At 40.4% G+C, this 22196-nt stretch overlaps 1 protein-coding gene across 2 annotated transcripts in view; it reads right to left on the bottom strand.

Moving 5' to 3' along the window:
- Positions 1–22196, bottom strand: part of LOC126234422 (uncharacterized) — a 64200-nt gene that overhangs the window by 6487 nt on the left and 35517 nt on the right. The window contains exon 2 of one of the 2 annotated variants that reach the window (XM_049943125.1): positions 5651–5739. The exons of the other annotated variant lie outside the window; for it this stretch is intronic. The gene's annotated coding sequence lies outside the window, so the exon portion shown is untranslated. The remainder of the gene's footprint in view (positions 1–5650; positions 5740–22196) is intronic. 2 annotated transcript variants of the gene reach the window in all.

Genomic DNA, 22196 nt, shown 5'->3' with positions numbered 1-22196 from the left:
ATATAATAATCCATCCTACCCAAATATGACATAATGTACAACGTCTAAATTCAAAAACAGAAGCAACAAATCATTATATGGTACAGATAATCAATGAATTAAGACATGCAAACAAAAGAAGACTCACCATTAATTCTGAATTGGAAAGATTATGTTGAAACAAATTCTACATCTAAATCTACATCTACATCATACTCCGCAAGCCACCTAATGGTGTGTGGTGGAGGATACTTTCGGTACCACTATCTGATCCCTCCAACCCTGTTACATTCGCGAATAGTGTGTGGGAAGAATCATTGTCAGTAAGCCTCTGTATTGGCTCTAATTTCTCAAATTTTTTCCTTGTGGTCAATATGCGAGATGTATGTGGGGGGAACTAATATGCTGTCTGACTCCTCCTGAAAAGTGCTGTCCCGAAATTTGAATAGTAAATTTCTCCATGATGCACAATGCCTCGCTTGTAATGTCTGCAGGTGGAGTTTGTTTAGCATCTCTGTAATGCTCTCACGCCAGCTAAACGATCCCGTGATGAAATGCGCCGCTCTTCGTCGGATCTTCTCTGTCTTCTCTATCAGTCCTACCTGATAGCCCCAGATATATGAACAATAATCAAGAATTGGGCAAACAACCGCCTTATAAGCCACTTCTTTTGTGGATGAGTTACATTTCGTTAAGATTCTTTAGATGAATCTGAGTCTGGTGTCTGATTTTCCCACTATAAGTTTTATATGGTCATTTCACTTAAGGTTGCTCTGGATAGTTATGCTTACATATTTTATGGCAGACGCTGTCTCCAGCTGTTTGTCAGCAATAGTGTAGCTGTACAGTAGTGGATTTCTTTTCCTATGTATGTGCAATATGTTACATTTATTTACGTTCAGGGTCAACTGCCATAGCCTGCACCATTCATCAATTCTCTGCAGGTCATTTTGCAAATTCTTACTATCTTCTGGTGTTGCTTTTTGGTATAGACAACCACATCATCTGCAAATAGCCTTAAAGAGCATCTGGCGCTTTCTACTAGATCATTTATTGTAAACAGCAACTGTCCTATCACACTTCCCTGTAGTACTCCAGATATTACCTTTACATCTGTCGATTTAGTTCCATTAACAGTGATGAGTTGAGCTCTATCTGCAAGAAAGTCTTGAATCCAATCACAGGTCTGCACTGATACTCCATAAGCTCGTATTTTTTTCATTAAATGGCAATGCGGTATAGTGTCAAATGCCTCACTGAAATCAAGGAACACAGCACTGACCTGAGCGCCACTGTCCACTGCGCTGTGCAAGCGAGTTTCGCAGGATCTCTGTTTGCGAAATCCATGTTGATTTTTATAGATTAGATGTTCATTTTCCAAAAACGTCATAATTCTTGAGCGTAAAACATGTTCCATTCACTTTACAAGGTTTCCATTTAAACAGAGAAGCAAAGAAACAGAATTTGAAGGTGTACTGCATAGCACTGAAGAGAACCAATCAATAAGTACACCAACAATTGTGTGTGCAATGGGTGTTAGTCACAGTACTGTCTGGGACATTCTGTGTGAGCGATAATTACATCCGCACCACTTACAAAGGATATCTACTACGGGTCCAGCTAATTTACCACAATGCGCTGTCTACTGCATGTAGTTCCTGCACCACTGCATTTTCACACCCCTCTTTCCACAATGAGTACTCTTCAAAAATGAATGTAAGTTCAAAAGGGACTGTGTACTGAATTCGCTAAACAGCCACCCGTCTGGGCAGATGGAAACATTCGGGCTGCACATGTTCAGGGATTTCAGCACTGGTTTTGTATTAATGTGTGTGCAAGTATTCTGGACAGTCATGTGATTGAGCCACACCTCCTTCTACTCAATAACGCTCCTGGTCTTCCTACAAAATGTATTGGGTCCATTCTTTGAAGCTGTGCCACTGAATGTCCCTCAGGAAAAATGGTTATAGCACGATGATGCATCACCTCACTTCTCACATGCAGTTCAGAGACATTTCAACAGACGCTATGGTGAAAGATGGATAGGCCTAGGTGGTCCAACCTTGTGTCTGCCACGATCTCCGGATTTAACTCTGACGGACTGCTTCTTGTGGGGCCTTTCTTTTTTTCTTTTTTTTTTGAGTCGTCAGTCTTCTGACTGGTTTGATGCAGCCCGCCACGAATTCCTCTCGTGTGCCAACCTCTTGATCTCAGAGTAGCACTTGCAACCCTACATCCTCAATTATTTGCTGGGTGTATTCCAATCACTGTCTTCCCCTACAGTTTTTGCCCTCTACAGCTCCCTGTAGTACCATGGAAGGCATTCCCTGAGGTCTTAACAGATGTCCTATCATCTTGTCCCTTCTCCTTGCCAGTGTTTTTCACATATTCCTTTCCTCTCCGAATTCTGCACAGAACTCCTCATTCCTTACTTTATCAGTCCACCTAATTTTCAACATTCGTCTGTAGCATTACATTTCAAATGCTTAAATTCTCTTCTGTTCTGGTTTCCCACAGTCCATGTTTCACTACCACACAATGCTGTGCTCCAAACATACATTATCAGAAATTTCTTCCTTAAATTAAGGCATATGTTTGATACTAATACACTTCTCTTGGCCAGAAATGCCCTTTTTTGCCTGTGCTAGCCTGCTTTAGATGTCCTCCTTGCTCCGTCTATCATTGGTTATTTTGCTGCATATGTAGCAGAGCTCCTTAACTTCATCTGTTCGTGACCATCAACCCTGATATTAAGTTTCTTGCTGTTTTCATTTCTACTACTTTCATCTTTCTTCAATTTACTCTCAATCCATATTCTGTACTCATTGTGCTGTTCATTCCATGTAGCAGAACATGTAATTCTTTTTCTCTTTCACTCAAGATTGCAATATCATCAGCGACTCGTATAATTGATATCCTTTTGCCTTGAATTTTAATTCAACTCCTAAGCCTGGTAGGTTGTCAGACTCATACATTCTACACACTAACATGAATAGTCATTTTATTGCCACTTCCCCCAATGAGTTTAGAAATTCTGATGGAATGTTATCTTTCCCTTCTGTCCTATATGATTTTATGTCTTCTAAAGCTTTGGTAAATTCTGATTCTAATACTGGATCCCCTACCTCTTCTAAACTGATTCCTGTTTCTTCTTCTATCACATCAGGCAAATCTTCCCTCACATAGAGGCCTTCAATGTAGTCTTTCCACTTATCTGCTCTCTCCTCTGCGTTTAACAGTGGGATTCCGATCCTACTCTTAATATTACCATACTTGCTTTTAATTTTTCTGAAGGCTGTTTTAGATTTTCCTATCTGCTGTGTCAGTCCTTCCGACTATCATTTCTTTTCAATTTCTTCATGTTATTTATGCAGGCATTTCGTCTTATCTTTCCTGCACTTCCTATTTATTTTATTGCTCTGTGACTTCTATTTATGTATTCCCGAATTTCCCTGAACATTTTTGTAATTCCTTATTTCATCCATCAGCTGAAGTATTTCTTTTGTTACCCATGGTTTCTTCGCAGTTACCTTCTTTGTATCTATGTTTTTCTTTCCAAGTTTGCCCTTTTTAGAGATCTCCATTCCTTTTCAACTATACTGCCTATGGAGCTATTCCTCATTGCTGTATCTGTAGCCTTAGAGAACTTCAAGTGTATCTCATCATTCCTTAGTGCTTCAGTATCCAAGTTCTTTGCATATTGATACTTCCTATCTGATCTCTTAAACTTCAGCCTACTCTTAATCACTACTAAATTCTGACCTGAGTCTATAGCTTCCTCTGGGTGTGCCTTACAATCCAGTATCTGATTTCAAAATCTCTGTCTGACCGTGTTGTAATCTAACTGAAATCTTCCCGTATCACCTAGCCTTTTCCAAGTATACCTCCTCCTCATATGTAACTTTTAATTTAGAAGACTCCTGTAGGGACAGAAGAATACCTGCAGGCAAGAGTTTTGGCCACTGCACTAGGAACTGAAGAGACACCATATCTACATTTTGTAGATATAATGTCTGTAACAATGGTGGTGGTCGCCACATCACACCACTGTTGTAATGCATCAGCACTAATCTAGACGTACAGTATACTGGATTCCTTTTTATTTTGGAATAATGCACATACTTAATTCTCTTTCCTATGCAGGTAATAAATGAGATCTTTTGCCTAATGAAGCAACAGCAAACTAATCAAATGGTCTTCTTTTCATTTTTTATCAATTCTGATATGTTCTTCCCGTTTTGACTCATCTCTTCTTCTTTCTTCTTCTTCGCAGATGGATCACTTAGGACCACGCGTAATCAACATTTGTTGGCCTTCCTTTTCGCCCAGTATTCCTTCATAAACAACGAATGGGCTAGCTTTTGTTGCGTAGACCATGTATGTCGGTTAGTTTTTCTCTCTTCTTCCTCAACACCCCGTGTGTTTGTGATTTTTCTAATTTCATTTCTATCATGTAGATTTGGAGACCCTAATTCTCTCAGGTCTTTTTCTGTCTGTTTGTACTAGTTCGGTCTTGTAGTTTTGTTCTTTAAAAATGTATGGATTTTGTATGTTAACCCGTCTGAGTCCATTCTTTCTAAGTGCCCCATGAATTGGATTCTTCTCATGCGCATTGTGTCTGTTATTTTGGAGATATTTTTATATATTTCTGCATTGGGTTTTGGATAATGTACCCCATCTTTAGTTCTTGGTCCTAGGATTTTCCTCATTATCTTACGTTCTTTCACTTCTAATTCCTCTTTTAGTGTTCTGTGTTCAAGGTTTAGTGTCTCAGATGCGTAGAGAGCTTCGGGTCTAATTACTGTTGTATAGTGTCGTATTTTGCAGTTCCATGGAGAGACTTTTTGTTGTAAATGTTTTTTGTTAACTGAAACGCTGTCTCCATTTTCTGGACTCTTCATCTGACAGATTTCTTTTCATTACAATTTTCTGCAATCCATTCACCTAAATATTTAAATTCTTTTACTCAAGAGATGTAGTTATTACCAATTTTGAGATCAGAAGGTGCATCTTTGATGTCAGTCATATTTTTTTTTTTTCAAATGAAATTTGTAATCCTATTTTAGCTGCCTGTTCTTGTAATAATTCTAGCTGTTTCTGTGCATCGGTAATGTCTTGTGCAATCAGTGCCATGTCATCAGCAAATGCTAAACAGTCTAATTCTTTGCCCTTATGTCTTGGTTCCAGTCTGTGTGCTGGTGCAACTGCTTTTTTCCATTCTCTAACAACTTTTTCAAGAGCACAATTGAAGAGCACTGGGGACAGTACATCCCCTTGTCGCACTCCTGTGTCTATTTCAAATTCTGTGCTCAATTCTCCCATAAATTTTACTTTGGATTTGGTCTCCGTGAGTGTTTCTTTCATGATGTTTGTTGTCTTTTGATCTAGTCCAAATTCTACTAATACTTCAAAAAGGGATTCTCGGTCTATACTGTCATATGCTTTTTTAAAGTCGACAAACGTGATGACATAACTTTTGTTTGAAGTACTATGTAAATATTTCATTGACTCATCTCATATTATTAGCAATCTCAAATTAGCGCAATGAACCACTATTTACAGACAAAAATGGGAAGTCACACTATAAAACTGTGCAACTGTTTGTATTCAGGCTCGGTCAAATTTCATATTATTAGCAGTTTCACAATTACCACAGTGAACCAATACTTACAGACGAAAGTCACAATATAAAACTGGGCAACTGTTTGTGTTCAGGCTTTTAAGTCCCACAGTCTTCTCTCAATATGGTTATACTTCAATCTGAAACAAAGAAACCAAACAGCTTTCTTCTTACTGGATTATGGGAAGAAGTCAATGATACATATTTTCAGTGCAATAGAACAGACTGCAGCTATCCAATCCGAACTCTCACTTGGGAGGATAGGCTCTGCCCATTTTACGTCAGGGTTAAGTAGCAGTAACGGAGAAGTAACATTTCATATAAGCCCTTGTTTCTACTGGTCTGGCTGATAGTACCCCTAATGGTCTCTTCCCACAGTTATGATGAGGCCTAAGACAGTCTGTTTGGTGAAGAGTATCAGGTGACCACTGATGTGGCTCATGGATTGAAAGCAGTAAGCCTCTCTGTTGGGGTTAATACACAGAGAAGATTCATACTGTACAAAGGCAGTGATACACGTAACATCACAACTCACAGCACTTGTTGGAGAAACTGGGTTCGGCCGTCAAAATATTTTGCATAAAATTGAAACAACAACTTGGCTGCACAAACTGAAGTATACCATTAAACAAATTGAGGAAATTGATACTGACACAATTTTGGTACCTACAGGCAAAACTGAGACGACTTTCAATGGTTCCAACTGTTACGCGGAATGCATCATGAAACAATCACATATTTTTCTACATGCAACTGCTGTATCTGCTAAAAATCTTATGATGACTTCTGCATAAATAAAATATTCCAGAAGTAAAATAGTCCTCCATTTCAGTCTGTGAGCAGGAATTACTTTGGAAGATCTATCAGACAAAAAGAAAATGCTAATAATGGTGGACACATGGAATGCAAAAATTATAATTAAGAGGGGCATGTGAAATATTAGAACACTAAGTCAGTGTGGGAAATTAGAAAATCTGAAGGTCAAAATTGAAAAAATGTCGATAAGCATTTTAGGATAGTGCAGATCTTAGGATTATTCATACAGGGTTAGATTAGGATCTTAGAACTGGAGTAGGAATATTAATTAATATACTGGAAATAAAGTAAAAGGTTATCTGTAGTAAAGTAAAATAACATTGATATAGACCTTCAGACTTTCCTAGTGAGACACAGCCATCTTTGGAAATTGGGTTTTCTGCTGGTAATCCGCAACATAATTGCACTATCCTTCCCACCCCTCCTACAGTGGTATTCCGCCGTCACCAAACCTACACAGTATACTCGTCCATCCTTACATAACCCCTGCACCCAATCCCTTACCTCATGACTCATACCCCTGTAATAGACCTAGATGCAAGACCTGTCCCATACATCCTTCTACCATCACCTACTCCAGTCCAGTCACTAACATCACCTATGCCATCAAAGGCAGGGCTACCTGTAAAACCAGTCATGTGATTTACAAGCTAAGCTGCAACCTCTGTTCTGCATTCTATGTAGGCATGACAACCAACAAGCTGTCTGTCAGCATGAATGGCCACTGACAAACGGTGGCCAAAAAACAAGTGGGCCACCCTGTTGCTGAACACGCTGCCAAACATGATATCCCTCATCTCAATGACTGCTTCACAGCCTGTGCCATATGGATCCTTCCCACCAACACCAGTTTTTCTGAATTGCGCAGGTGGGAACTTTTCCTGCAATACATCCTATGTTCCTGTAGCCCTCCTGGCCACAACCTTCATTAGTCACTGTCCTCACCCATCCAGCCCCCTCCCTGTTCCCATTCCAGCACTACACAGTCATCATTTCACTGCCACATCCAGTCTTTTAATTTCTCTCCTTTTCGCTACTTACAACCCCCCCCCCCCCCAACCTTCTCTCCTGCCCTCCATCTAAACTGCAGCACTTCACTGTCCGCCACCCCCACCATACTATCCCTCCCCCTCCCCACCCCAGCCTCCTCCTTACCCTCACCCAGTCGCCACTCCCATCATCATCATGCACTGGTGCTCCTGCTTGCAGTGTGGTTTCAGTTGTCTGAGAGTGGAGACATGTGTGCAAGTTGCTTTTGCGCGCGCGTGTGTGTGTGTGTGTGTGTGTGTGTGTGTGTGCCTATTGCTAACAAAGGCCTTAATGGCCGAAAGCTATAATTGTGTGAACCTTTTGTTGTGCCTATCGCAATTCAACATCTTTGCTATATGGTGAATAGCAACTTTCCTTCTCTATTATTGTTAATTTTGTCATCTGATGTTCTATTCCATCTCCAAGTTGTACAGGGCATTCAATCTTCTGATTGCCATCATTTAAGCTTTCCTGTGGACTATGCTGTTCTGTTACCATAGCCAGCTGTGTCAGTTGCTCCATTCAAGACCCATACACTTTACAAGTGCCTTCAGATTATTTTCTGGTCACTGGTGTTCAAAGTGTCCCTGTTCTCGAAATGATAATCCTCAGGTACTTCATCTGCTATCTGAAGTAGCACTCTCTGTGCCCATGTGTCGGTTGTGCTGGGTCATCATTTCCAAAATTATTTTTCTCAGTGTTTGGATGTTGCCTCTGTTGCATCTTTAGAAGATTGAGTGCTGGATTCCAGGAGGAGCTATGTTGATATCCAGTGTCACATTGATAAGATTCTGTGTGACATTTATTTTGATGGAGTCTTTAACAATGCTATCACATTATCTGGGTATCTGTGTCAGAATCTTGACATCATCATAATTCATCAAATGATTAAGTTTCAAACAATGTTGCACTATAGCTGGCTTAGAATCCTGTTTGAATCTGGTGTGCCATTGGTGCTCCTTACACCTGATGTCTATTGTCGTGGTGGTCTGGCCGATATGTGACATGCCATATTGACATAGTATGTGATAAATGCCCGGTTTCTGCATGCCCTGGTCATCCTTTATACTCCATAACAGAGCCTACATCTTGGTTAGCTGGCAGAAAATGCTCTTGACATTGTGTCTAAGCAGAATTCTGCTGATTTTGGCAGATGGCAAAAAAAGCAACCTCCTTTGTTTCTTGTTGTACTTCTAGTGACCCATCTGGTGGAGAAGCAGAGCCCAGTGCCTTCGGAATATCTCTGGAAGAATATCCGTTTCTGTGAATACAAACTGCAAGTACTCTATCTCCATTACCTAGTTGTCTAGATCAGAAAGGGTTTGGACCCGAATCAAAAACCAACTCATATCAATCCATACTTGCATGCCGGTAGCTGCCACATGATATCTTTGTTATTTGGCCCCGTGGCAGGGAAAAGCTCCTTGTTTTCCTGGAATACCTGAACTCGTGTCGCCCTAACACAAAATTCACAATGGAAATGGAGAAGACTGGACAACATCCATTCTTAGATGTTTTTGTCCAGAGGAAGGTAGATGGCACTTTTTGTCATAGTATTTACCAAAAATCAATTCACACTGATCTGTACCTGCAAGCCAGTAGCTGCAATCATCTGGCACAGAAGAAGGGTGCACTCAAAACTCTGGTTCATTGGACATGAACTCTTTCAAATCCAGACAACCTGGTGACACAGATAGAACATCTGCAGTCTGTGTCCTGCAGAAATAGATATTCTTCCAGATACATTCTGAAGGCACTGCACCCTGCTTCAGTAGAAGTAAAAGAAGAAACAAAGACGGCTGCTTATTTGTAGCACATGCTGGACCTGTATCTCCCAAAATCAGCAGAATTCTTATCAGATACAATGTTAAGAGCGTTTTCTGCCCACTAACCAAAATTAAGCCTCTGTTAGGGAGTGTAAAGAATGCTCTGGGCCTACAGAAACTGGGCCTTCACAACTTACCATGTCAATGTGGTATGTTACATGTCGGCCAGAGCACCAGGACCATTGACATAAGGTGTAAGGAGCACCAATGGCACACCACACTCAGAAAGGACTCCGAGTCAGCTATAGCGGAGCACTAAATCATTTGCTGAATTATGAAAGAATCAAGATTCAGACACCGACACCCACATACTGGGATAGCATTAGTAAAGAATCCACTGAACTGAAGGTCACACAGAATCTTATCAGCCGTAACACAGAACATCAGTTTAGCTCCTCCTCGGATCTGACACTCGATCTCCTAAAAATGTAACAGAGACAATATTAAAACTCTGGGAGACATAACTTTGGAAATGATGACTGAGCAACACAGTACAACCAAAAAAGGGGCACAGATAGTGATACTTCAGACAGCAACTTAAGTACCTGAGGACAGTCATTTTGAGAACAAATGGCAATTTGAACATCAGAGGCCAGAAAATAATCTGACAGTTGCCCTTAGCGGGCACAGACATCAAGTGGAGCACCTGATGCGACTGGCTATGGTAACATAACAGCATAGTCCACAGGAAAGCTTAAATGATGGCAATCTGAAGATTTAATGCACAGTGCAACTTGGAGGTGGAACAGAACATCAGACAACAAAATTATTAACTGATAATAGCCAAAAAATATGTGCACAGCACTCAGAACAGCTAAGGCTAGAAAATACCACAGCTGCTACTACTGACAGATGTGTAACTCGGATGGAGCACCTGGTGCGGCGTGGATCAAGGACGGAATGTCTAACTCATTTGAACTCTTCTGTCAAGAGAGTTAATTTGGAGCTGGAACGGCTGCTTATGTCGGGTGCAGGGTCACACATTGGTGTGGTTCCTGTTGATTCTCTCAGTAGGTGGGATGATACTAGGCATGGCCTTCACCTCAACAGGAAGGGGAAGGGTAAATTGGCTGGGGAAATAGCAGGAAAGATAAAGGGGGGAGGCACTGTCATGAGTGGTAAAATACCAATGGTTATAGGTTTCAGAAAAGACCCTTTTTTTAGGTAGGGAGGACAGAAAGAAAGCAAATTTTAAGAGAGGTTAGAACTGAGACAAACCTTCAGTTTGAGAAAGAAACCAAAAAACATATTTTTAGCTTATTACATCAACATAAACAGCTATTGGTTAAGAATTTTCAACAGTCAGCAGTATTTTACCTCTACCCAATTTTAACTCAGTCAATGTGAAATGTCAGCTATCTTTATTGCATCAAAATATTCGAGGACTGAGAAATAAAATTAATGAGTTAACTATCTGCATAGATGAATTAGAGTCTTCAAACCCAGCTGACATAATCTGCCTCTCTGAACATCGTGCGACCACTGGTATAGAACTTTCAAGTGTTACAGGGTTTAGGTTAGCGTTTCACTTTTGTACATCAGAAATGGAGAAAGGAGCAGTTGCCACATTCATCAGGAACTGTCATAAATTTAAGAACATAGACATTCATAAATTTTGCCTAGAACAGCATATGGAAGCATGTGCAACACGGAATAAAACAATCTACAAAAGTAGCAGTTTGAGTAATACCTGGAATGTACGTCAGTTTTTAGTATAAAAGTCTGTGAATCAGTGGGTAATAAACCTCCTGTACTTGAACTAGGTGCTAAAAGCGACATTCGAATGAGAGAGTGTTCACAGACAATAAACGATAAAGATAAATCTGTTACTGTGATGCAAACGAATATTTGCTGCATTACGAACAAAGTATTACAATTAGAACATTTTTGCAGTATTGAAAACGTTGATGTTGTTTGTATCTCAGAACATTGGCTGACAGAAGATAAAGTACAATATTTTGTTCCTCAAGGGTATGCTGTTGGAGACATCATGTGCAGAAGTGAAAGAAAGAATGGAGGTGTCCTAACATTTGTTAAAGATAGTATAATGTTTACTAAAATAGATGTTAGCTCTTACTGTGCAGAACTAGATGGAGAATTTAGCTGTATAAGACTAAACGTAGAGAATACTATAATTGTTAGCTTATATAGATCACCAGGAGGAGATGTAAATACATTTTTCGAAAGATTTGAGCTGCTTATGAGGAAAATACTAAAATCTAACATAAAACTAATTATCTGTGGCGATTTCAACATTGAAATGGCCAACAGTGATGAACATGTTACTAGAACATTTTTAAATATCTTAAGATCACTAAATTTACAATGTAAAAATTACACACCAACACGGGATAAGGCGTGCTTGGATAATATTATAGTAATTTTTCCTAGAGATATATGACATCAGACTTGCCAGTGGAGCCCTAGCTGATCATGAACCATTAATTTTAACATTCTGCTGTGATCAGTTGCCTAAATCAGACAAATCAGTCAGAATCAAGTCTAATGCCACATGGGTAAGAGGGCAGAAAGATGAATATATTAATTTATTTATTGACAGAATATCTGATGTTAACTGGGACTTTGTATACAACACACAACCTGAGAAGGGTGCTGATGAAATGGTGTTTAACAACTTCCTGGAAATACTCATAGAGTTATGGTACTCCTGCTCACCATTAATCAAAAGTAGCCCTAAGCATAAACAGAAAAACAAACAGCTAAAATGGTATACAGATAAGCTAGCTCTCACTAGGGAGGAGATGCTCACACTGTACAGAATATATAAAAATTCTTGTAAACAAGGACCTGAGCTAGATAATACTTCTTATAGAGCTTATCTAAAATGTAAAAAAATCTACAAAGACAAACTGTCCTTGGCCAAAAAAACAAGCATGTGAACATTACATTGAAAGTGCTCCCAACAAATGTAAAGCAGCATGGGATATCATCAACCAATATAATTCACAAACCCATACAAAAGATGCAATGCTGGTCCCAGAAGTAGTAAATAATTACTTCCTAACCTCAGTGAGTGAGCTGAAAAACAAAATCAAGCAAAATGGCACTAGTGCACTAGATCATCTTGGTGCTGTGCCCCATAGGAGGTATACTTTCCAGCCCCATAGGAGGTATACCTTCCACTGGAATGTTGCCACCCCAGAGGATATTGTAAAAGCTGTGGCAAGGAACACCAACTCCAAAAGTATGGACTGTTATTGGTTTTCTAACTATGTAATGAAAAAAATAATACACCTCATCTGTCAACCTCTTTCTTTCATTTTTAATGTGTGTTTAGAATCTGGAGTTTTCCCAGATGCACTCAAAACTGCTTAAGTGATACCAGTCTTCAAAAAGGGAGATAAGCACGTGCCCCTAATCTATCGACCAGTTTCTATTGTCCCAATTTTCTCTAAAGTTTTTGAATATGTAATGTACAGTCAACTAAATAACTATTTTGATAAGCATGATCTCCTCTCCAACAGGCAGTTTGCATATCAACATGGTAAAAATACCACTACTGCTGCCACTGAAGTTGTTAACCAGGTGTTAACTGCATTTGAAAATAAGGATCTAGTATCAGTCGTACTTTGCGATCTTAGCAAAGCCTTCGACTGCATACCATCTAACACCCTACTAGCAAAACTGGAATTTTATGGCATACACAAACCATCTTTGGATGTAATCGAATCATACTTAAGTAACAGGAGACGGTTTGTATCAATTAAAAATAGATGCTCCTCACTGAAGGAAGTTTGGACTGGAGTGCCTCAGGGCTCGGTCCTAGGTCCTTTTCTGTTCATCATTACAATTAATGACTTACCTTACCATGTAGGAGCAAATTTAATTGTGTGTTATGCAGATGATACAATATTGCTCAATACAAACCATGACACAACAGAACTGCATCAGGCAACACAGGAAAAACTAGAACTAGTAATGGATTGGTTTTCTTCTAATGAACTCCTGTGTAATCCTGATAAAACACAACAACTAATTCTGGGTTTAACTACAGCTGTTGAAAGCAAATCAATAAAACTGTTAGGATTCCACATTGATTCAAAATTAAACTGGGAGGAACACATTAGCCATATCTACAAGAGAATAGCAAGAGTGTGTTATCTCATCTGGAGACTGACAGATGTAGTCACTGATGAGTATCTAAAGGTGGTATATTTTGGCCTCTTTCAGTCACACATTTCCTACGGCATATTGCTATGGGGACATTCTTGCTTTGTCAGTGAAATTCTGAAAATTCAAAAAAAAGTAATCAGAATAATGAGCAAAGTTAAGCCCAAAAAGGAACACTGCTTTATCAAGCACATGATATTAAATGTTGTGAATCTATACACCTACACAGCACTGATTTACGTCAAAAGCAACTTAAATGAATTCGAGACCAGGGAGAACAGACATCCCCCACAACACCAGAGGCAAACTGGACTTCGACATACCAAGACATAGACTCACAAAGACTGCAAACTCACACAAAATAATGAGTTTAAAACTCTTCAATAAACTTCCAGCATCTGCTCAGTCACTGACCAGTAATATTTTCAAACATAAGGTTTATGACTGGTTACTCAAACACCCATTTTATAAAATAACAGAATATTTGGAAATAATCATTGACATTAGTATATAAGAATATTCCTAAAAGGAAAGGAATTAAATTGTAAAAACTTTACTGTAAAGTTATTGTTAATTGTATATTTAATGTTCAGACCTATTCTGCTGTAAGTGGTCAATGGTGAATAAACTGAATACTGAATAGAATTTCACAAAAAATCCTTCATAATATTAAGTGTATATCGAGCACCTGCAGGTAACTTTTAATCTGTTTGTAAACCACCTTGAAACTGTACTGGCCCATTTAACAACCAAAAACAAAGAAATAGTGGTTGCTGGTGATTTCAATGTAGATTTCCTTAAAAATTCTCCCAATAAGAATTTATTTGAGTTAGTAACACTATCATTCAACTTAATTCCCATTGTAGAGTTCCCCACTATGGTAGCCAATTGCTCACAAACAGTCATTGATAATATCTGTATAGAAAAGTCCACCGAACAAAATTATATTACAAAACCAATAGCCAATGGCCTCTCAGACCATGACATGCAGTTCCTTTTGTTAAATGTTAATACTGAACAGGATATAAAATCTGTTAAATCTGAGCTCAAGAGGGTAATCAATAAGGCAAAAATTGATTATTTTAGGACACTCCTCAGAGACATTCACTGGACTGATCTTTACAGTGCTCATGGCATGAATGAAAAATATAGCACTTTTGCTAATAAAGTGCGTACCTTCTTTGAACACTGTTTTCCCCCAAAACTTACCAAGGTTAGAGCAAAGTCTACAAAGAAGCCATGGATTACTCAAGGAATAGGAGTATCTTGTAAAACAAAAAGAAAACTGTATCTGTCAATCCGAAAAAGTTCCGATGTTGATGCTATAGCACATTACAAGAAATACTGCAAAATATTAAAGACTGTAATACGGACATTAAAGCAAATATATTACAAGGAAAAGATAGTCATATCAGATAACAAAATAAAGACAATATGGGATATAGTGAAGGAGGAGACCGGTAGAACCAGACATGAAGAGGAACAAATAGCATTAAGAGTAAATGATACATTGGTGACAGATGTGTATAGTGTTGCAGAACTTTTTAACAAACATTTTATAACTGTTACTGAAAAGATGGGGTTGTCAGGTTTGGTAGATGCTGCTATGGAATACATCAGACTAGACATTTCAAGTAACTTCCATAATATGAATTTGACCCTCACTACCCCAGCAGAAATAATGTCCATCATACAATCTTTAAAATCAAAAACATCTAGTTGGTATGATGAAATATCAACTAAGTTAATTAAAGAATGTGATTCTGAGCTAAGTAACATATTAAGCCATCTGTGTAACCAGTCGTTTATCAGTGGAATATTTCCTGAATGGTTGAAATATGCTTAGTTAAGCCACTGTTTAAGAAGGGAGATAAAGAAATAGCATCAAATTTCTGTACAATTTCACTGTTGCCAGCATTCTCACAAATTTTAGAAAAAGTAACGTACAGTCGGCTTTATAACCATCTTATCTCAAATAACATAGTGTCAAAGTCACAGTTTGGATTTCTAAAGGGTTCTGATATTGAGAAGGCTATCTACACTTACAGTGAAAATGTACTTAATTCATTAGACAAAAAATTGCAGGCAACTGGTATATTTTGTGATCTGTCAAAGGCATTTGACTGTGTAAATCACAATATCTTTTTAAGTAAATTAGAATATTATAGTGTAACAGGAAATGCTGCAAAATGGTTCAGATCTTATATCTCTGGCAGGAAACAAAGGGTGTTATTAAAAAAGAGACATGTATCAAGCAATCAGGCATCATCCAACTGGGATCTAATTACATGTGGGGTCCCACAAGGTTCCATTTTAGGGCCCTTACTTTTTCTTGTGTATATCAATGACCTTTCATCAGTAACATTACCAGATGCCAGGTATGTTTTGTTTCCCGATGATACAAACATTGCAATAAATAGCAAATCAAGTGTAGTCTTAGAAAGATCAGCTAATAAAATATTTGTGGACATTAATCACTGGTTCCTAGCCAATTCTTTGTCACTAAACTTTGAAAAAACACACTACTTGCAGTTCAGAACTTCTAAGGTGTGTCCCACGAGTATATGTCTAACATTTGATGACAAGAAGATAGAAGAAGTGGACAGTGTTAAATTCTTGGGATTACAGCTTGATAATAAATTCAACTGGGAGGAGCACACCACAGAACTGCTGAAGCGTCTTAACAAATCTCCATTTGCAATGCGGATTGTGTCAGACATAGGGGGTATAAAAATAAAAAAGCTGGCATACTATGCTTACTTTCATTCCATAATGTCATATGGGATTATTTTTTGGGGTTATTCAACAAGCCAAGCTAAAGTTTTCTAAGCACAAAAACGTGCAGTGGTGTGAACTCAAGAACATCCTGCAGAAGCCTATTTAGGGAACTAGGGATACTAACTACTGCTTCCCAATATATTTATTCCTTAATGAAATTTGTCATTAAAAATATATCACTTTTTCAAACCAACAGCTCAATTCATGGAATCAGTACTAGAAATAAGAATAATCTTCACAAGGATTTAAAGTCACTTCGTCTTGCACAAAAAAGTGTGCACTATTCAGGAACACACATTTTCAACAACTTGCCGGCATCCATAAAAAACTTAACAACCAACAAAATTCAGTTTAAGAGAAGCCTAAAGGATTTATTGGTGGCCAACTCCTTCTACTCCATTGATGAATTTCTCAGTAAAACCAACTGATTTATATATATATAAAAACAAAGATGATGTGACTTACCAAATGAAAGTGCTGGCAGGTCGACAGACACACAAACAAACACAAACATACACATAAAATTCAAGCTTTCACAACAAACTGTTGCCTCATCAGGAAAGAGGGAAGGAGAGGGAAAGACGAAAGGATGTGGGTTTTAAGGGAGAGGGTAAGGAGTCATTCCAATCCCGGGAGCGGAAAGACTTCCCTTAGGGGGAAAAAAGGACGGGTATACACTCGCACACACACACACACACACACACACACACACACACACACACACACACACATCCATCCACACATATACAGACACAAGCAGACATTTTAAATATGTCATCATCTTTGTTTTTAGATATATTTTTCCCACGTGGAATGTTTCCCTCTGTTTATATATATATATATATATATATATATATATATATATATATATATATATATATACAGGGTGTTTCAAAAATGACCGGTATATTTGAAACGGCAATAAAAACTAAACGAGCAGCGATAGAAATACACCGTTTGTTGCAATATGCTTGGGACAACAGTACATTTTCAGGCGGACAAACTTTCGAAATTACAGTAGTTACAATTTTCAACAACAGATGGCGCTGCAAGTGATGTGAAAGATATAGAAGACAACGCAGTCTGTGGGTGCGCCATTCTGTACGTCGTCTTTCTGCTGTAAGCGTGTGCTGTTCACAACGTGCAAGTGTGCTGTAGACAACATGGTTTATTCCTTAGAACAGAGGATTTTTCTGGTGTTGGAATTCCACCGCCTAGAACACAGTGTTGTTGCAACAAGACGAAGTTTTCAACGGAGGTTTAATGTAACCAAAGGACCGAAAAGCGATACAATAAAGGCAATTGAACAGCTGAAGCAGTACATCTCATCTGCATGTGAAGCCATTCCGCCAGACACGTTGTCAAAGGTTTCGGGTAATTTCATTCAGAGACTACGCCATATTATTGCTACGCATGGTGGATATGTGGAAAATATCGTACTATAGAGTTTCCCAGACCGCAGCACCATCTGTTGTTGAAAATTGTAACTACTGTAATTTCGAAAGTTTGTCTGCCTGAAAATGTACTGTTGTCCCAAGCATATTGCAACAAACGGTGTATTTCTATCGCTGCTCGTTTAGTTTTTATTGCCGTTTCAAATATACCGGTCATTTTTGAAACACCCTGTATATATATATATAAAAAACAAAGATGATGTGACTTACCAAATGAAAGTGCTGGCAGGTCGACAGACACACAAACAAACACAAACATACACACAAAATTCTAGCTTTGCAACCAACGGTTGCTTCGTCAGGAAAGAGGGAAGGAGGGGGAAAGATGAAAGGATGTGGGTTTTAAGGGAGAGGGTAAGGAGTCATTCCAATCCCGGGAGCGGAAAGACTTACCTTAGGGGGAAAAAAGGACGGGTATACACTCGCACACTCACACATATCCATCCACACATATACAGACACAAGCAGACATATTTGTTTTTAGATATATTTTTCCCACGTGGAATGAAGGAAACATTCCACGTAGGAAAAATATATCTAAAAACAAAGATGATGTGACTTACCAAATGAAAGTGCTGGCAGGTCGACAGACACACAAACAAACACAAACATACACACAAAATTCAAGCTTTCACAACAAACTGTTGCCTCATCAGGAGATGTCTGCTTGTGTCTGTATATGTGTGGATGGATATGTGTGCGTGTGCGAGTGTATACCCGTCCTTTTTTCCCCCTAAGGTAAGTCTTTCCACTCCTGGGATTGGAATGACTCCTTACCCTCTCCCCTAAAACCCACATCCTTTTGTCTTTCCCTCTCCTTCCCTCTTTCCTGATGAGGCAACAGTTTGTTGCGAAAGCTTGAATTTTGTGTGTGTGTTTGTATTTGTTTGTTTGTGTGTCTATCGACCTGCCAGCGCTTTCGTCCGGTATATACATAAAAAACAAAGATGATGTGTTGACTTACCAAACGAAAGCGCTGGCACGTCGACAGACACACAAACAAACACAAACATACACACAAAATTCTAGCTTCGCAACCAACGGTTGCTTTGTCAGGAAAGAGGGAAGGAGAGGGAAAGATGAAAGGATGTGGGTTTTAAGGGAGAGGGTAAGGAGTCATTCCAATCCCGGGAGCGGAAAGACTTACCTTGGGGGAAAAAAGGACAGGTATACACTCAAAACACACACACATATCCATCCGCACATACACAGACACGAGCAGACATTTGTAAAGGCAGAGAGTTCGGGCAGAGATGTCAGTCGAGGCGGAAGTACAGAGGCAAAGATGTTGAAAGACAGGTGAGGTATGAGCGGCGGCAACTTGAAATTAGCGGAGGTTGATGCCTGGCGGATAACGAGAGGAGAGGATATACTGAAGGGCAAGTTCCCATCTCCGGAGTTCTGACAGGTTGGTGTTAGTGGGAAGTATCCAGATAACCCGGACGGTGTAACACTGTGCCAAGATGTGCTGGCCGTGCACCAAGGCATGTTTAGCCACAGGGTGATCCTCATTACCAACAAACACTGTCTGCCTGTGTCCATTCATGCAAATGGACAGTTTGTTGCTGGTCATTCCCACATAGAAAGCTTCACAGTGTAGGCAGGTCAGTTGGTAAATCACGTGGGTGCTTTCACACGTGGCTCTGCCTTTGATCGTGTACACCTTCCGGGTTACAGGACTGGAGTAGGTGGTGGTGGGAGGGTGCATGGGACAGGTTTTACACCGGGGGCGGTTACAAGGGTAGGAGCCAGAGGGTAGGGAAAGTGGTTTGGGGATTTCATAGGGATGAACTAACAGGTTACGAAGGTTAGGTGGACGGCGGAAAGACACTCTTGGTGGAGTGGGGAGTATTTCATGAAGGATGGATCTCATTTCAGGGCAGGATTTGATGAAGTTGTATCCCTGCTGGAGAGCCACATTCAGAGTCTGATCCAGTCCCGGAAAGTATCCTGTCACAAGTGGGGCACTTTTGTGGTTCTTCTGTGGGAGGTTCTGCGTTTGAGGGGATGAGGAAGTGGCTCTGCTTATTTGCTTCTGTACCAGGTCGGAAGGTAGTTTGGGGATGCGAAAGCTGTTTTAAGGTTGTTGGTGTAATGGTTCAGGGATTTAGGACTGGAGCAGATTCGTTTGCCACGAAGACCAAAGCTGTAGGGAAGGGACCGTTTGATGTGGAATGGGTGTCAGCTGTCATAATGGAGGTACTGTTGCTTGTTGGGGGTTTGATGTGGAGAGACGTGTGAAGCTGGCCATTGGCCAGATGGAGGTCAATGTCAAGGAAAGTGGCATGGGATTTGGAGTAGGACCAGGTGAATCTGATGGAACCAAAGGAGTTGAGGTTGGAGAGGAAATTCTGGAGTTCTTCTTCACTGTGAGTCCAGATCATGAAGATGTCATCAATAAATCTGTACCAAACTTGGGGTTTGCAGGCCTGGGTAACCAAGAAGGCTTCCTCTAAGCGATCCATGAATAGGTTGGCGTATGAGGGGGCCATCCTGGTACCCATGGCTGTTCCCTTTAATTGTTGGTATGTCTGGCCTTCAAAAGTGAAGAAGTTGTGGGTCAGGATGAAACTGGCTAAAGTAATGAGGGAAGAGGTTTTAGGTAGGGTGGCAGGTGATCGGCGTGAAAGGAAGTGCTCCATCGCAGCGAGGCCCTGGACGTGCGGAATATTTGTGTATAAGGAAGTGGCATCAATGGTTACAAGGATGGTTTCCGGGGGTAACAGATTGGGTAAGGATTCCAGGCGTTCGAGAAAGTGGTTCGTGTCTTTGATGAAGGATGGGAGACTGCATGTAATGGGTTGAAGGTGTTGATCTACGTAGGCAGAGATACGCTCTGTGGGGGCTTGGTAACCAGCTACAATGGGGCGGCCGGGATGGTTGGGTTTATGAATTTTGGAAAGAAGGTAGAAGGTAGGGGTGCGGGCTGTCGGTGGTGTCAGGAGATTGATGGAGTCAGGTGAAAGGTTTTGTAGGGGGCCTAAGGTTCTGAGGATTCCTTGAAGCTCCGCCTGAACATCAGGAATGGGATTACCTTGGTAAACTTTGTATGTGGTGTTGTCTGAAAGCTGACGCAGTCCCTTAGCCACATACTCCCAACGATCAAGTACCACGGTCGTGGAACCCTTGTCCGCCGGAAGAATGACGCTGGATCGGTCAGCCTTCAGATATATATATATATATATATATATATATATATATATATATATATATATATATAATAGAAAGAAACATTCCACATGGGAAAAATACACTAAGAACAAAGATTCCATGACTTACCAAACGGGAAAGCGCTGGTAGATAGGCACAATAAAAAAAAAAAAACACGCAAACACACACACAAAATTTCAAGTTTCGCAACCCACGGTTGCTTCGTCAGGAAAGAGGGAAGGAGAGGGAAAGATGAAAGGATGTGGGTTTTAAGGGAGAGGGTAAGGAGTCATTCCAATCCCGGGAGCGGAAAGACTTACCTTAGGGGGAAAAAAAGGCGGGTATACACTTGCACACACACACACACACATATCCATCCACACATATACAGACACAAATAGACATATTCAAAGACGAAGAGTTTGGGCAGAGATGTCAGTCGAGGCGGAAGTGCAGAGGCAAAGATGTTGTTGAATGACAAGTGAGGTATGAGTGGCGGCAACTTGAAATTAGCGGAGATTGAGGCCTGGTGGGTAACGGGAAGAGAGGATATATTGAAGAGCAAGTTCCCATCTCCGGAGTTCGGATAGGTTGGTGTTGGTGGGAAGTATCCAGATAACCCGGACGGTGTAACACTGTGCCAAGATGTGCTGGCCGTGCACCAAGGCATGTTTAGCCACAGGGTGATCCTCATTACCAACAAACACTGTCTGCCTGTGTCCATTCATGCGAATGGACAGTTTGTTGCTGGTCATTCCCACATAGAAGGCTTCACAGTGTAGGCAGGTCAGTTGGTAAATCACGTGGGTGCTTTCACACGTGGCTCTGCCTTTGATCGTGTACACCTTCCGGGTTACAGGACTGGAGTAGGTGGTGGTGGGAGGGTGCATGGGACAGGTTTTACACCGGGGGCGGTTACAAGGGTAGGAGCCAGAGGGTAGGGAAAGTGGTTTGGGGATTTCATAGGGATGAACTAACAGGTTACGAAGGTTAGGTGGACGGCGGAAAGACACTCTTGGTGGAGTGGGGAGTATTTCATGAAGGATGGATCTCATTTCAGGGCAGGATTTGATGAAGTTGTATCCCTGCTGGAGAGCCACATTCAGAGTCTGATCCAGTCCCGGAAAGTATCCTGTCACAAGTGGGGCACTTTTGTGGTTCTTCTGTGGGAGGTTCTGCGTTTGAGGGGATGAGGAAGTGGCTCTGCTTATTTGCTTCTGTACCAGGTCGGAAGGTAGTTTGGGGATGCGAAAGCTGTTTTAAGGTTGTTGGTGTAATGGTTCAGGGATTTAGGACTGGAGCAGATTCGTTTGCCACGAAGACCAAAGCTGTAGGGAAGGGACCGTTTGATGTGGAATGGGTGTCAGCTGTCATAATGGAGGTACTGTTGCTTGTTGGGGGTTTGATGTGGAG

This window comes from Schistocerca nitens, chromosome 1, assembly GCF_023898315.1.
Source record: "Schistocerca nitens isolate TAMUIC-IGC-003100 chromosome 1, iqSchNite1.1, whole genome shotgun sequence".
NCBI classification, from domain to species: domain Eukaryota; kingdom Metazoa; phylum Arthropoda; class Insecta; order Orthoptera; family Acrididae; genus Schistocerca; species Schistocerca nitens.
The sequence above is the reverse complement of the archived record's forward strand: the minus strand, read 5'-3'. Positions and strand labels throughout refer to the sequence as shown.